An 18,945-nucleotide genomic window follows, 5' to 3' on the forward strand; every position below is an offset into this window, starting at 1 on the left:
GTACTCAAAATAAATACCAATCCTTGAATAATAGTCCTTCAAGGTCTATTCTCCTTCTGTCACTGGAAAGTTCTCCTCAGAACAACCTTACCAGACTGCACCTCCCTTGGCAAATTTCATCCAACATTTATAATAATTTTCAAGGAACTATTCCCTTTGGGGACATCTGTTATCTTGTGTTCAAAGGATCCCTATGCATCTCTTTGTATGCCTGTTACTTCTACATTCCACACATTGTATAAAATAGTAAAATAACACACTGCTGTAAATACGTTATTTAATTTCGACACTTTGTCTTTCCCAAGATATAAAATCCATCTGTTTATCTCATTTTACCTACTATCCTCTGGGACATTACTTTACTACATCAACTTTCACTAATTTATTTGTTAAATAAGAGATGAATGATATAATGAGATATAGGGAGAACTAGTTTTCCAATCATGCAATCACATCAAAGATCCTTGTTAGTTATAGAGGCAGATACCAGTAATTACATATTACATTTTATATAACCTTATCAAATTTTATATTTTATTACACAATTTCTTATATATGTACCAGTGAAAACTAGCAAACAATTAAGCTCTGAAACCCAAAGGTTGTAAAAATGCTAATAAACACCAAACTTATGGCGTTGTTATTTTTCAACCCGAGTAAATGTCCTATACGCCTGTAAAATTGTTTGCTTAATCCTTTTTGACATCATGTTTAACTTGTCTCTACAGCTGGCAAGCTGCTCAGTAGCAGTGTCAAGTTTAGTACTATTTTTTTTTAACTCAAACCCACCTGAGTTGGTGCTGCTGAGAGAAATACTTTTGAATTGTGGAGTTGTCAGGGTTTCTGACAAGCTTTCTTCTCTTGAATGGTCCAAAGGGAGCTGGTGATTCAGATGAAAAGAGAAAAGAAGCACTTCATTTCCATTCAACAAATGAAAAAGAATATACAAAGGAAATAAAGACTTAATGTAAAACAACCAAATTCATATGGGAGTTCATTTAAAGGGTCATCTTCCAAAAGCTGGGGATATTGAATACATTTTATATTTGTTAATTAGAACACAAATTATTATTGAAATGCAAACTCTGAGATTTCCTTTAAATTAATAGCACTTTAACCATGGATATAATTTGACTAAATCAGATACACACTGCCTATATAGATTCACAGGGACATTAGCTGGAGTACTGATATTGAGGTTTAATTCACAAAATTCTATATTGTAAAAGTGTTCCATAATATTAAATATTGAAGAAATTATTTATTTATTAATTCTGTGTGAAAACAGAAAAGCTAATGGTTTGAAAAAGAAAACATTTGATAGGCGAAATGGGCCAATCAGTATCTCAACACCTGGTCAACACAAGGGGGTATATATACTAAATTGTGGGTTTGAAAAAGTAGAGATGTTGCCTAGAGTAACCAATCAGATTTTAGCTACCATTTTGTAGAATGTACTAAATAAATTCTAACTAGAATCTGATTGGTTGCTATAGGGGACCTCTCCACTTTTTCAAACCCACAGTTTAGTAAATACACCCCAAGGTCTAAAAAAGTCCATCTTTATCTGACATAGGACAGGAGTGAATGGGTTAGCTTCCCAAGTGGAAAGGGAATCAGACACTGCTGTTAGAAGCCCTTATAGCCATCCCATCCTTCTCTAACATTGCTATACTATGGGGAGATTACATTTTCAAATCTCAGACCTAAACCTTCTTTAGCTTATTATTTATATGTGACCAAGTCACATTTTTATAAAGGTTTCCTGATTTTAAATAATAAAAGCACATTTTTCTTTTCAACAATTCTTGGTTATATAAATATATTGGAACAATATATTAGACTCTAAGATAGCGCTATTTGGTCAGTGACCAGCGTTTAGGTGGAAAACAAGGGTCTTTCGTAGGTAATTCATTCTTGTCAACATTAGCTTTAATTAACAGCAACTGTACAAAAAGAAAACACTGGCTTAAAGAAAATAACTGTCTGCCAAAATCCAGTTGTTCTGGAACAGACCTCATTATGTCTCCAAATATGTCTCCTCTGTCTCAGCTAGCCCACCTTTTGTGGGATACCATACGTAATCTACTGACCTGTCCCCTGTGAATGCTAAGGGCATTTGTCCTCATTATAGCCTAATTATTGTAATGCTATCATGATCTCTTCTAAAATCTTAATGTGTCTTGTATAAATGTCTTCCAAAAAAATCGCTGTGCATAAGTAAACAAGAGGTTAATGTATTTTGATGGAAAAGACAGCCATTCTTCAGGGACCTATTTTCTATTACCTTGTTTAGCTTGTTTATTCAGAGATTCATATTTTTCATGTAAGACCTTTTTGTTGCCAACTTAAGAATCCCAAGGACTACAGAAGATTTGTCTCTTTCTTTGTTATAAAGGACTATACTTGGGTCACTCCAAGTTAGGGGTATAATCCTTCTGGAAAACATAATGGATCAAAGCAATACTTTTCAAAATCTATATGTAAGAAGACCTCTGTTAAACTTGGATTTAACCAGATAAAATATGTCAATAATATATACAGGCCCCATAAAGAATATGCAGGGATACTGTATCTCTCCATGGAACTAATAAACATAATCATGTTTCTTTTGTATATGGGCAAAAATAACATCCCATGTTAGATGTTAGATACTCTTGGACATTACTATAAATGTGAGTTTGAGTTTTACTGCTAACCCTCCATCACACCCCATATCATTTCCATGTCCTGTATATCATATGTCAGCATTTTTTGTTCAATAAATTATAATTATGTTTGTATTATGGTCCTAAAATATCTTGAATATAAACATTATTCACTTATTTATTTATTTATTAACTTTTTAACTACATATAGTTGTCAACATTTAAAAATAATTTCCAGGAATTCTTTTCTGGTATGCAGGTACAAATAAATATTATGCATACTATATAATTGGCCAGTGGTAGATATATTGTAGATTTTGAATACCTGATATGTGGACTTAACCCTTCCTATACTAAACATGACTAATAGATTATAATATCAAAACTATTTTTTATTTTTCTTGCAAATTACCTAGAATTAGTTGAGGGTTTGAGAGTCCGTACTGCTATTCTGACCCAAAAGCATTGGGAATCTCCTTTAGCACTGCTTACCTTACAGCACCTGTTAATGTTCTGATAGTTCCCATAGCACTACACTATAAAATGTTGGTACTGCTTGCTCAAATCACACATAACTGCCTCTTCTTTGAGGCCTAGAACTGCAGGTGAAGTACTAATGGGCTGCCAGTTGGGAACCAGGGAAAGAGACACAATAAGTACTGTAATATGTTCATAATATTATCTGTTTGCATTTAAAATTCTCAGTTTTAATAACCTACATGTGGATAACCTACCTATATGTGGAGAGTAAAAAATTATTTTGAGAACTGCTTCTTAGGATCAGTGGCGGGCTGGCCCGGGGGGCAGGGGGGCAGCGCCCCTCCTGGGCTGCTGGGTTAGACGCCTATTAGGGCCGGGGGGTAGGCCGGCCGGCCGCCCCCCGGATGCAAAAAACAGTTTCTCCCCCCGCGGCCGCATCCGATGTCATCAGATGCGGCCGCCTTAGCGCACAGGCGGCCGCATCACATGACAGGGGATGCAGCCGCGTCATCAATGACGCGGCCGCATCCCCTGTAATATGATGCGGCCGTATGTGTGCCCCCCGGCCATCCCTCTCCCAGCCCGCGACTGCTTAGGATTGACCTGAGTTTATTCCAAACATATAGAAATCCCTTTGCTGTTGTTCTTCGAATCAAGTCCATTGGATGTTTAAGAGCATCTTCTAATTTACCAATGAAATAGTGTTTTAAATAATAATGCACCCTTTGTGTTGATACAAAACAGAAGTTCTATGCCCTGGGTTTATGGGATTTTATGATGGAACCAAGAAACCTGCTATAATGTAAATTTAATTAAGGGGATGGGTGGGACTTGGAAATTAACAGGTATAGAAAGAAAAAGGCAAGCATGTGAAATGGCAGGGTAAGGATTATGTAGAGAATGAGTACATAGCCCCTTCTAATCCAAATATATATTGACCCTTCATCATTATGGCATCTTTTGTGCCTTTACACTGAACTATCTCTCAGTTTAATTACATTATATAAAGAAAAGTAGACAAACATCCCGAAAAGGAATAATTCTTCAGAGCAAAGAGATGCTAATTGCATGTACTTTTATCAGATAAGACATAAAAATGGGGGGGGGGGGGGGTCCACATGTAAATATGATCTTTGTGCTTAATGTGTGCACCTGCATCTCTATTTTGGATTGTATATCTTACTTTTAGTCACAGCAGTGTAGCACCTTAATAAATTTGGAATTTATGGTGTATGGGCCATTCTCCCCCACCCCTGGAATTTTGTATATTTTGAACATTGTGACTGCTTTCTTTTTGATCCAGCACCACACCCATCTATCCTTAAGGGGTATATTTACTAAATTACGAGTTTGAAAATGTGGAGATGTTGTCTATAGCAACCAATCAGATTCTAGCTGTCTTTTTGTAGAATGTACTAAATAAATGCTAGCTAGAATCTGATTGGTTGCTCTAGGCAACATCTCCACTTTTTCAAACCGGCAGTTTAGTAAATATACCCCTAAGTGTTTTTCATCAAAGCAGTTTGGTTTCTACGAATACTATTTGTAATTCAGAGGCACTAAATGAGATAATTCACATATTATAAAATTATAAATTGTTAGTGTAGGTACCCATCTGATAAAGGTCACCTTGTCGTGTTAGATGGACATCCACAGTTTCATCAAAATATGCAGTAAGTACTTCATGTTTATTCTAGAAGATATATGGTCAAGCTGACTGCAGAGTTTAACAAATATCCCTCTCTAATTATGTGTAAATATGGTCTCAGTGCTCAAAGTGTGTAGCTGCATCTGCATTTTGGATTGTTTATTGTACTTACACAGAAGTGTGAAATATATAATATATTTGGAAATGAGGCTGTGAGGACTACCCAACCTTTGAAATATATATTTATATATATATATATATATATATATATATATATATATATAAAAATATATATATCTACACTATTATCATATTCACCCTCATCATTGTATACATCATCCTCAAACAATACTAATTCATCCCCGCTGGAATCCACTATCACAGAAGTCTGTGTACTTTGATGTAATTGCCGATAATGTACTTCCTCATGGAATTTGTAGTTAATTTTATGGCAGAGCTGTCACAATTTTTATACAATTCTTTTAGACCAGACCAAATGTCAAAATGTTGTGCTGACTCATCTGCATCACCACTTGGTGTCTTGGGAAAGCTTAGTTTTTTTCTGGAAGCAGTTGCCAGAGAAACTGAAGGAGGAGACATCGTTGTGTCATGTACCACTTGAGCTGTCAGCCTGCTGACCAGGAGCTCATTCAATCTCTTGAGATCAGGGTCAGTTGGAAAGAATGAGAACACATAGCTCTTAAACCTAGGATCAAGCACAGTTGCCAAAATGTAGTGATCCAATTTCAAGATGTTGATAACTGTTGGATCCTGTCAAAGTGAATTAAGTACTTAATCTACAATTCCAATATAGTTAGCGGATTTGCTTTGTTTCATTTCCACCTTCAATTTCTCTAGCTGCTTTTCAAAAAGTCTAATTAGGGTAATCACTTGACTCAAGCTATCCGTGTCTGCACTCTCTTCACAGGTGACTACTTCGCTGGACTAAAGTACACTCAAATTCTATTTCGGCACGCAGACAGCATCTCCTGCATGTCACTGACATTTTTTAAAAAGTTCTGTATCACCAAGTTGATTGTGTGAGCGAAACAGGGAATGTGATGGAATTCCCCCTGCTGTAATGCTCTAACAATATTGGTGGCGTTATCAGAAATCACGTATCGTCAGGAGAGTCCAAGCAGGATTAGCCATGTTGAAATGGCATCCCTTAGTTTTTCATCATCATCTCTTTATTTATATGGCGACACTAATTCCGCAGCGCTGTACAGAGAACTCATTCACATCGGTCCCTGAACCATTGGAGCTTACAATCTAAATCCCCTAACATACAGATCGAGAGAGACTAAGGGCAATTTAATAGCAGCTAATTGACCTACCAGTATGTTTTTGGAGTGTGGGAGGAAACCAGTGCACCCGGAGGAAACACACGCAAACACAAGGAGAACATACAAACTCCACAAAGATAAGGCTATGGTTGAGAATCCAACTCATGACCCCAGTACTGGAAGGCAGAAGTGCTAAACTCTAAGCCAGCATGGGGCAGCATGGTGGCTAAGTGGTTAGCACTTTTGCCTTACAGCACTGGGGTCATGAGTTCAATTCCCAACCATGGCCTTATCTGTGAGGAGTTTGTATGTTCACCCCGTGTTTGTGTTGGTTTCCTCCGGGTGCTACGGTTTCCTCCCACACTCCAAAAACTTACTGGTAGGTTAATTGGCTGCTTTCAAATTGACCCTAGTCTGTGTGTCTGCCTGTGTGTGTGTGTATGTGCGTTAGGGAATTTAGACTGTCAGCCTTAATGTGGCAGGGACTGACATGAGTTCTCTGTACAGCGCTGTGGAATTAGTGGCACTATATAAATAAATGCTAATAATAATAATAAGCCACTGTGCTGCCCACAAACAGGTTGTATGCCTTTTAGTGAAGCAAATGTTACACAGAATAGCCTGCCACTGAAAGATCTAGCGTTGTTTGTTAGATGCTGCTGCTGAAGGTGATTTACCAACCCAGTGGGCAGTCACAGTCATATAATCTTTCGTTTTCTCAGTTCCGCTTGTTTCCATATCTGTGGTTAAGTGTACAGTGGGTAGATTGGCATTTTGTATCACAATTATTTTCTTTTTTTTAACCTCCTGGTACAGGTGAGGAATTGCTTTTCTAGTAAAATGGTATAATTTTGAAATTTGGAACACAAGACCTCAATTATCTGTCTAAAACCAGCTGCATTAATAGTGGGTATTGGACGCAGTTCTAATACTAGCATAGTCGCCATTGCGTCTGTGATCCGCTTTGCGACTGGGTGACAGCTTTCATACTAATGATTGTTTAATAGTCAATTGTTGTAAACTACTAGTAGTCTTCTTCGTGGTCTGCTTCTGGGTTGAAGATCCACCCCCAGCAGCAGGAGCAGCAGCAGCAGTGGGCCTAACGCTCATAGATTCTTCTGAGGAGTCCTGGATAGGGGAGGAGTCATCTCACATTAGCAACTTGGATGCAGGACTAACTTCGATCACTTGTGAGGATATTGATGGTGAAGGTGTAGATTGCAGGTGCTGGGATCTAGATGGGAGAATGGAGGTAGCTGATGCTGGACTGCTTGTTGCTATTTTTTTTAGCATAAGTTTCTGATTTTCCCAAGAGCTTTCCATGAACTTGCTTCAAATGGCGTAACATGGATGAGGATCCTAGATGGTTAAGGTCCCTACCTCTACTGACTGTGGCTTTACAATGCTACAAATGGATAGACAACTGTTGTCAGAATTTGGGTAAAAAAAATTCCACACATAAGAGGTGGATTTTTTGGTCTTATGCCCAGGCATGACAATGACTTTCTTATCACTGGCAAGAACTGCTGTAGTCTTTGTTTGAAAGTGTATGAAAATAATATTGTGACCTGTGAGGTCACAAAAACCAAAACCAAAACCCGAAATTAATCCAGCGCTTTTCTTCTCATTGAACACTAGGAACGGTGTTCTGGCACCTTTTTCACCAGGGTTTGCGGCTTCACCGCCGGCCTTTAAATTTTTTTTAAACAAACCCCCTATGTCTAGCGCTGTTGTGCCCTCCTCCCTTTGCAACGAATGTTGGGCGTGACGTCATCATGCACGTCGCACTTGACATTCATTACAGACAGAGCAGTGATGAGCGGTCAGCGAATGAAGAGGAGCCGTCAGCGACAGAAGACTTGAAAAGAAGACAGAAGAGAACAAAGGAGGCAATAGAAAGGCAAGTTAGAGAAAGAATAAGAAAGGGGCGCTCGTTTAAAGAAAGTGGCAAAAAAAATAAATGGTGATAAAGAAAATGAAAAACGCCAGCATGAGTGGGATAAACAAATTAGTAGGGGCACAGCATGAAAAGTCAAGGGGGATAAAAAAATTAGTAGGGGCACAGCATGAAAAGGCAAGGTGGAGAACGATAATGAAAAAGGGACACAGTTTGAAATGAAATGAAAGGGAGATAAAAAAAGGCAAGGGGGAGAAAAAAATTGAGAAAGGGACTCATAAAAGACATAAGAACAGCATGATGTGTGCAGTGTGAATATGGGGAGACCTAAAAGATATATATATGATTTTTATTAAAATAAGCAAAACATTATTGAATTTTGCTTGGCAGGGGGGCTCTAGATATGCTAGCACCGGCCCTCTCTGTAGCAGCACCGTATCTGTGTGCGTCCTGCTTCCGGCAGTGACATCACTCCCATTGTCAGCGGGAGGAGCCGCTATCTTGCAGCGAAGTGAGAAAAGTCTGCTTTGTAATATGTAGGTGTTATTTAAGGTTCTCCATCAAGGTGCCATATTGTCCTTTTATGTCAGGTCAAGTTTTTCAATTTAAATGATAATTTTAAACCATTACATCCGTATTTAATATGGTCAAAAGCAGTATACTTAATAAAGAGGGCATTTCTTATAAAGCTGTACCCTACAATAATCTGCAATGTATCACATGAAAAGTTTTTGTGCATATTTTGCTACAGGCAATAACCACCAACTTAGGCGGATATGTTGACTGATATATTGAGCAAATCCAGACACAACAGAGTTTGCAATGCAAATGTGTTCATATTTATTCAAAAACCTGTTTAGTTCATGTAAAGAGTCATTCTCCAAATGGGCTAAGTTGGCAGTGTGTATGTGGGCACACTTTGAATTTAATACATGTGTTGGACATGTTCTATATATAAAGGGCTAAAGTGACATCAATGGATTCCAGTATTCTGTTGTCAGGTTTTTATTCTGTAAAAATGTTTGTGTCATATTATTCTGGTATCTGGTTGTTCTATATATGCTATATGACCTTCATATAATTCTTAGCCAAATACCCTGATATATGATCAAAACATAACAGTGCCAGCTATCATAGTATGTGTCATGACTAAGATTTATTTCTTATTTTCTGATCTTTGCCAGCTACTGCGCCAGCTCTAACACTGGCTCACCGTCATAGTCAGCTGGTTTGTATCTAGTCTAAGGTCCCCTAGCCAAACCATCCGCTGTCAGGCAGAGAGAGATGAAAACCAAGATATTAATTTCCATACTGAGCACTATCTAATTTGCCACATTATTTAGTGATACAAACTTGTAACAGCCATACTGTATGTATGGCACTGCTCAGCTTGTGGCGTTGCTAATCTTCTGATTGGTCACATGGTCGAGTGCTTGCTGCAGGTTTCGACCGTTATGTTCCTTTACACAACTGACGTGTGAGGGTGTGTGTACAGTGATTGACTACTTATGAAAGGTAAATCATTTTTTTATTTGTAAAAATTGGTGGTGAATTGAAAATGTCTTTTTAATGTACAAGTGTGACCCCAATAGAAAAATGAAAAAAAAAAAAAAAAAGACTAATTACTTCTCAAACACCAGTCCTGCTAATAAAACCAGACACAACCACAGAACACACAAAAAAAACGATGCGTGTTGATATTTCTGAATCTAATCTTGAGAAGCAAAGCCAAAGTACAAATGACTGGCTGGACTCTTGGACCTATGGTCAAAAAAAAGATTTTTGCTTGAAAAATTAATGGTTCTGTGTTACCAAAATTAAACTTGGCTGTCTGCCTTGTAGAAAAGTTGGAACTCTTGGAGTTGAAACGAAAATGGGAATGAAACTTTCCAAAGCATAGACCAACAAGGAGATAACCTATTGTGGCAAAGATAGGAAGCAACAGTTGAGCTCACTTCGAAAATAAATATTTTGATCACAGAGAATCTGCTGCACATAAAGCAGCATTAAAAATACTCAACAAAAGCGAAAAAATTACTATTGAGAATGTTTTTTGTTACGTCATTATCTCAGCAAAAAATAACTGCAAAAATCTTTAGAACTGCATATAAAGTAGCAAAGGAAAATCAATCATTCCATAATTTTGCAAATGAAATTGATCTGCAACAGCTGAACAGAGTTGAAATATGTTGTATTCTTCATTCTACAAATGTGTGTATTAACATTGTTAATCATACAAGAGAAGAATTGAGCAAAACTTAAATAATCTGTTCAACCCAATAATAAAATTTCATTGATAATTGATGAATCAACCACAATAAGCAAAAAAACTATCCTCATAGTATATGTTCGATGCTGTATCGAACGTGTTGGAATGAATTCACAGATAACTTTGTTTTTGGACTTGGTAGAACTTGAAAAAGTAACGGCAGAAGGAATATTTGATTCCTTACTCCAATGTCTTCACTGTTACGGGATGACAGAAGATTATTTAAAAAAATATTTGGTTTCTCTGGCGTGCGACGACGCTGTTGTGATGTTAGGGTGTAAAAGTAGAGTGAAAAAATTGCTGTCAGAATGCTTTCCTTCTATTATAGTTTGGCATTGTACTAATCACAGAATATATATATCGGTAGGTGATGCTGTCAAGGAAACTTCAGGAATAAATAGATTCAAATTATTTATTATTAAACTTTATGTCATATACCATGCTTTGCCAAAGAATAGTAGAGAGTTGCATTTATGTGCAGAATTACTGGGGGCTGAGCTGCTGAAAATTTTAAGTACTTGATGGGTGTCATCTAGTTTGCGTACAGCTTTGGCTGTGTGGAATAATTTTAAATCCCTTGTATATCATTTTGAAGAAGCAAGGCATGATCCTACAAGAGATAAAATTGATAAATGCACTTATGATAGCTAGAAAAGAAGAAAATCACATCTACAGAATTTTTATTGGACCTAGGATTGATGTGTGACGCTCTCCAAGAATTATTAGAATTAAGTTTGGAGCTACAGGACCGCAACATTGACCTATACAAGGCAAATAATTAAATTAAAATACTGGTACAAGTTTTTGAAGAAAGAAGACATCACTTTGGGTCCTATTATAAATGTGCTGTTGATACTGTACGTGATATACACTTTTGTGGAGTTTTACTTCATGAAAAAGATTCAAGAAAGGATCCTCCCATTGACCCAAATACATTTTATACAAAAGTGAGTCAATCGAAAAAATAGCAAAGATGCTGAGTTGGCGTATTGGTCTCGAGTACTTGATCCAAAACATTAGCCTGAAGATGTTAATACTCAACTGACATTTGGAGAAGTGGAAATTAGAACCTTGTCAATCAGACTGCAATTAAATGAAAGATAAATGATTTGTGGATTCCGTGAATACATTCTCGAAAAGACATATCCAGAAAAACTGTTGCATTTGATATGGACTCTGAATACCATTCCCATTTCTTCAAGTGAATGTGCACGCTGGTTTTCGCAGATGAATCTAATTGCCAACCCAACAAGAGCTTGTTTGAAGACTAAGGGGTAAATGTATCAAGCTGAGAGTTTTCCGGCGGGTTTGAAAAACCAATCAGATTCTAGCTATCATTTATTTAGTACATTCTACAAAATGATAGCTAGAATCTGATTGGTTGCTATAGGCAACATCTCCACTTTTCAAACCCGCCGGAAAACTCTCAGCTTGATACATTTACCACTAAGACAATTTCAGCACTTTTATTATTCATCAAACTTGTCGGACCACCTCTGAAACTTTTCGATCCTTCAAAGTAGGTTAATCTGTGGTTACTCAGAGGACGACATTTGGCCATAGGTAATAACAGCAAGGAAAGGAGTTGAGAAGATTTGTCGGACGAGAATTGGACAAAACTTTGGAATTTACTATGAATAAATTAAAGGTATGTTAAGAATTCAATATATAATTCTTTTTTAAAAAATATTAACAAGATGTGAGTTTCGCTACCATTTTTATTACAAAAAGCACTGTATATATATATATATATATATATATATATATAGTTTATCACAAGCGATGTGAAATATATCACATTAGGGGGCTTTTACATATGTAGTTCAATATTTTAAGATAATTACTTTTTCTATTGGATCTGCTTTCCAATTGTTCAAATAACAGTTTTTTTCATTTTATATAAATATTGCAAGGCTTTCCTGTTTCACTTCACAGCTTGAGAGTCTGTCATTATGTAACAAGCATGCACAAGAATGATTATTGATGAAAACGTGCTCTGCAGATTGCAGAACATTTGGAAATTCTGGATTTTGAATGATAACAGTTGCTGCTAAAACCTGGTGATAGTGAGACAAAAACACTCACTTTTGGTTGAACAGTTGATATTAATTGACATAAACACCTGACAATTTCTTCATGTTATAAGTACAATACACTCCGGCTTTTCATACATATTTCTCAATGACACTATTATATTGCTATATTGTATTATCATTAACATAGGTCGTAATGGGTTCTTACCACTATAAAGCTTTTATAAAAAGTCAAATCTAAGTGTATACTTGTTGATTTTTCCTCTTAGTAGATAGCACAGTTTAGCAACAAGTTTACTAGCTGCATAAGCTGGCTAAATAATGTGATTACAAATAATACCAACTTTAACTTTATGTTTTTATTATGATATTTTGAGTGCTTCTTTTAAATTGCCCTTATAATGCTAATCACTGTTTGCAACTTTTATTTTGCAGCTTTTTTGCTCTATATTCGCAAACCTTTTTTAATCACATTAAGGTATTGTAGCACTAATAGTAAATCACCATTAGAGATAAAAATAGTTCCTTCCATACATATTGCTCTTTACACGTCCTTTTTAAATTTCTCTGAATATCTCTCCTTGTTTACTTTTTGTAATCTGGATTTACTAGATCTACTAAATGTTTACAGGAAGTGTTTTATCTGCATGTTAACATTTTAGTTCAGCTTGAAGAGAACTTGTCACTTTTGTATTTATATAATAATGCATTACAGTATCATTTTAAAAATAACTTTTTTTCTTTTAGATTTGCAGGCTTTAGAGGTTCTCCCATGCTGTATTATAAACCACTCATCCTAGGACAGTTTTCTGACACCCATCCTCCGATGTCAGAGCTGAATGAGGGCTAGTGCTGCATGTTACCATTAGATAATGTAATAATTAATTCACACTTTGATTGCATCATCAAGATAGCAGCTTGCATTGCTTGATCCACCAAAAAGTTGATTCAAGATAGGTGTTAGCTTGAATTTATTCTTACATCAGTTGATAAGTTTGGATTTCTCTTTGGTTTACTCTTGTACATCTTGCCAGGGCTACTGTTTTTTTGTAAATCCTATAGATGTATAATTTTCAACAAAATACTGGGTTTGTGCCACAACATTTGTATAGTGTTTTAATTTTTACTCAGTTGTTTAATTACTGATGAACTCAATGAACACTGAAATTGTACTTTACATTTCAAGCCTCACAAATAACTCAGGAACCTATGTGATTGGTGGTTGGCATTTCCCAGCATGGCTTTCTAGCCTTCACTCAGTACTCTAGGCAGTTGAAAGTACAATGTCCGACTGTGCTTGACATGAAAAATTTGCTCTCAGGTTTATTGAGGTGCCAAGGAGACGATATGAGTATCTCATAATTGGCATTAGAACACCCCATGTTTATTAGTTTGTGGTGGAGTTTGTTACATTATCATTTTATTTCTTGTTTTTTTTTACTTCCAATTAACTGACTGATGTTAAAAGTTAGAAGCTATACTGTTAAAGTAAAGACAACTTAACATTAAAAAGCAATATGTAAAGGCATATTCAGTGTATAAAAGTGTACTTATACTGTATTGTTGGGATTTAGAAAGTGAAATTGAAATTGTAAAACAGCAGTAGCTACACCCATTTATTTTTTTGTTTAGTCTAAATTAGCTCATACATTCGATTCTTTTGGCAACCAGAAAACGTAATGTGGACTTCTGAAGAATGTAAGATCTTTCTGTGCACCTGACAAGAGAGGTAGAGAGAAGAATTGCACCAGGAGGACCTAGGAATAGAACCTGCATCCCTAGTTGGGGTATTTTTTTATACCACCACCAAATGTGGTATCTAAATTTACTTTTATAATCCAACACCTACCAAATCTTTGGGTTTTGACCAGTTGTCCTGGCCACCAACTGAATGATTGCCCTAATGAGAATCCTGGCAAGACCATTGCAGTGTTACAAGGAATCCAATGGGAAATATTGAAACTTTTCACCTAAATCATGGTGAGTTACATGTGACCCAATGATGCGATACAATATCAGCACTTAATGCTCTGATATCAAATTTTAGCGAGAGGGGTTATTAATTGTTTTCTGCATTACAGTTGTGATACTGTAGCTTAGTAAGAGGATACATAAAATAAATTATACTATCCCACAATGTTAATTTTCTAATTCTCTAATATTACAATGACTATGTATCTAAACAAATGTATAGTTATGTATAAAGACGTTTGTTAGTTTAAAAAAAAAGTCAATTTCTTTGCCCCTCATAAGTATTATCTTTCAAAAATAGAAGGTTCTGATTTGAAGCTAGATGATAAAGAAACATTCTGAAGCTCACAAATGCTGGGTAAAAAGAGCAGCATTACAATGAGGAGCCTCAGATGGGCACATGTTCATTTTTGTGGTGAAAATATAAGCATTTCTGTACTGCGTGCATGCTAAAATGCACCTGTACCTGGAACCCCTTATACCTGGAGAGCTGGAATTCATAAAAAGAATAGGAATATACACTGTGAGATGGTCCTTATAGCAGTGTTTATATATAACTGACATAGCAGGGTTTGTGCATGATCCTATACTTGCTGGAGTCACCAAAGTCACAATGGAAATTGTGTTGGTAGTGTAAAGAAACTAAGGTTCGGTTTGCAAATTATATTGTTTCAAAGGAGAGTATTCTGAATTAGATATAAGTAAATTGCTTTAAAAGTACCTGTCAACTCCCATGATACGGTCACATTTCCGACTTTCATGTCGTCAGTTAAATTGACAACATGAAAATGTTGGAAGGCTAAATGTCTACAGTGCAATCGTCGAAACTCACAATGTTGACAATCATAATGGCACCATTAAAAGACCAATGGTGGCGGGTCTGGTGGCTATCTGACATTCAGGTTTCGGAAATGAGTACCCAACCCATTTATATATTGTAATGGTAGCAAGGGCACTGTATTTACAATGAAGTGTTATTTGTTAATGAAAGTCTTCTGCAAAGGGAAGTGCCTAAAGTGTGCTAGGAATGCCGAAGAAGATAAACTCCTAGCATTATCAGAAGGTGAGTGCAGAACACAAACATTTAGACAATTCATAGCCCATAACAGCGGACACTGGGTGTAAATTATCATCACTGCTGCTACTGTACAAACTACAGAAAGAGCGTTCCTTTTGGCATTTGGAAGTACTTGCAGAAATTAATGGGGACCTGTTTTGGGATGCACATGTAGAATTCTCAGGAGTGGTCCCCTGGAGCCTCATGAGGCAATAGGCCTGGTCCCAGTTGCAATCCATAAATTTACACCAGTGATATACATTGTTAGCCTCCCCTTTGCCGCTCCTGTGATGTAATAAAACAGGAATTATTTACAGTGATATGGACTCCTTAACTTAAAGTGTATAATAGTTAAAAAAGGCAATAATATTTCCAAACTAATCCTAAGTTCACACAGCAGCCAGCTTGAAAAGCACATTTGGCATATGTGGGAAGATGGCAGAGTTGTGAAAGACTCTGCCAAAATCATTACATAACAATCTCTAATCATGAAAGGAAATGCTTCAGTGTTTTATATTCTCTGTGAACATAGTATCATCTGCATTTTTAAACATATATAAAGTTTAAACATTACAAAAAGTAGGGATAAAGTCTGGCAAAAAATGACTACTTTAAATTCAATTCAATTCAATTCAATAAACAATTAAAAATACCTAATGGTGTTATTTAGTTTATGCTGACCTAGTGTAACACCTGTGTTGGCCCCACTGAAGCAACGTGCGTTATAAACTGAAAAAAAACAGTAACAAAGTAATTAGTAAACATCACACAGAAATAAAGTTGCTATGACATAAGATTAAATAACAATACGTAACACTGTTTTTCATGAGAGGAGCTAGATCTGTTTGATTTATCTGTGTGTATATTTAGTATGTTCCCATTTTTGATCATATGATATTACTCATAAGGTATGGACTTGGTAATTAAGGTTACTTAACGGTGAAGGAGAAGGAGCTTCTACCCCTTTTCCAGTGTTGTGACACATTTGCTAAACAAATGCCACAACATTGACACACCAATGTTAAAATATTGTAATAAAATATCCAGAATAATGATTCTATGTTAATATATTTAAATACCAAAGTCAGTTGCAGCTATTTTTCTTTTTCATTACAAGTAAAATATAGCTCCCATATACTTCCTGTCTCAGGAAGCATATAAATGTCTGGTTCATTCACTCATCATTTCTTATCTCGATTATTGCAACCTCCTTCTCACTGGCCTTACTGTATCTCACTTTTCTGACCTTCAATCCATCCAGAAAGCTTTTGCTAGGCTCATCTTCCTTTCCGTTTGCTCGTCTTCTGCTACTCCACTGCATAAATCCCTTCACTGGCTCCTTATCTGTTTCAGAGTACCGTTCAAACTCCTTACCCTCACTTAAAAAGCCCTAACCAACACTTCTTCCCCTTACATCTCTGACCTTGTCTCAAGTTACATACTCACCCGGCCTCTCCGCTCTGCCTCTAACCTCTGCCTCAACTCACTCTAATTACCTCCTCCCATGCCATGCCCACCTCCAAGACTTCTGCCATGTTCCCCCAATCTTTGGAACTCCCTACCCCTCCTCACTCAACTCTCCCCCAACCTTCAATCCTTAAAACACTCTCTCAAAACTCAACTTTTCAAGCTTGCCTATCCTTCCACCCCTGACTATCTTATCCATCATCTCCTCCATTGACTGCTATCTTAATTTTCTCCCAGTTGGTCCTACTGTCTCTCACCACCCCTCACTCTAGAATGTAATCTCTCATGGTCAGGTCTCTCTTTACCTATTGTGCCATGTCTGTCTACTGTCTGACTCCCTTGAAGGTCCTGTGTAGTGAAAATGGATGAATTACAATTAAAAGGAAAACCAAATAAAATAACTGTTGTGAGTAAAGCATAATCATAAGGGAATCATAATGGACTGCATTGTAAATACTGTATATCAAATAAATCCATATATAATTTGTGTTTCTCTGTAAATTAAATGCAGATGACTTCAAAGCAGAGCCCTGCTCTCAAAGGGTTAATGATCTAATGTGTGAAATGTCCATAAATACTCTCCAGTGTTACAAGATAACATTGTCTCCATTGGCGCGAACTAAACAGCTTGAAAGACCTCATTGGCTGCACTATGTCCTGGCATAACAGTGTTTTTTTGGCACCTAAAGAGATTTTGGAGAACCGTCCCCCAGCAGGAGAGTCTTACAGAAGCAGACCATATCATGGCTTGCTATATTATATATAGGCAAATATAATTCCATTTATAAAATACCACCTACAATCAATATAATGAGTTATCAACCACATATTTATAAACAGCATGATGAGGGCCAACCCATACATCAAATAAAGCTGTCTGTCATGCAGGTAATGAGAGCAAATAAGTATCAACTCCTCTAATCCACTTCACCAATGCCTCTTTGGTATCGGTAGGTTTGTAACTTTGTATTGGATTTATTATTAATAAAATTGGGCCTCTGTGACACTTCCCAGGAAAGATATGTTACATTTTAGAATTGGGTATTAAACAGGGAAGATATAAATTGTGGTTGTAAAACTGTCACAGGCCTTCCCTGTAGGACAGGAAAGGTGGCAAATTGTCTTTAAAAGATGAGACCACGAAAAATCACCAGACTGTTGGGAACTCAATGAACATTGATAAGCTGTCCATCTTCCAAGTCAATTTCCCTTGGCACAGAATATACAAGTCATATGTAAGGTTATACTCTGAAACTTTATCCTGTTTATTTCATTTTACATGTTTTGCTGTGTGTTATGTCATCTTTTATTAATTGTTTTTATAACCTATAAGCATTGTACTTTTTTGTATATTGAATCTAACATTTACCAAGTGCTGTCCTTATTGCTCTGAACAAATTCACTTTTTATTTAGAAGAGGTTGATTGCTTGGCTGTCTTGGTTTTTAAATACCAGTATGGGAAGTGTTAACCATTTTAGCTATCAGAGCGCAGAGTATGGGTAATTGGGTAATTATATCATAGGCATTCTAAGGGCCTTATACATAGATGGTGGCAGTTGGAGAGAGTTGTGGAATTGTGTGCCTATGTCGGCGAAGGGTTCAGCTAAATCTATAGCCCAAGGGATAGGTGAGCGTGAGATTGAGACTGGAATCCTGTGTGTTTCCTTACAGTAAATTTTCAAGTCTTGAGTGCGCAGAGTGCGGTTGGTGACAGGTAAAGATTGTCAGGCGTGGTTTCCTGACAAAATAGAGGTAATATGTTGCTTGACTGTTTGATTATTTGATATGTTATTAGATCAGAGAGCTGGTGGAGCTGGCAGAGTTTGCTATCCCTGACAATCCTGTCATGTCTTTTGCTGCACTCTGTGTGAGTCTCCATACCATTACTCACACTCAGCTGTGAACTTATGTATATTACCTTATCTATTTATTACTTGCTTCTGCATCTGGTGTTACAGAATCTCTAACACCTTATAAATAATTAAATAAATAATACTAATATTATAATCCCATTTGCATATTTCAAGTCCAGTGGTAAAATGTATCAAGCTGAGTGTTTCCAGCGAGTGTGAAAAGTGGAGATGTTGCCTATAGCAACCAATCATATTTTAGGTTTAATTTATTTAGTACATTTTACAAAATGACAGCTAGAATCTGATTGGTTGCTATAAGCAACATCTCCACTTGA

This window comes from Mixophyes fleayi, chromosome 3, assembly GCF_038048845.1.
Source record: "Mixophyes fleayi isolate aMixFle1 chromosome 3, aMixFle1.hap1, whole genome shotgun sequence".
Classification (NCBI taxonomy): Eukaryota; Metazoa; Chordata; class Amphibia; order Anura; family Limnodynastidae; genus Mixophyes; species Mixophyes fleayi.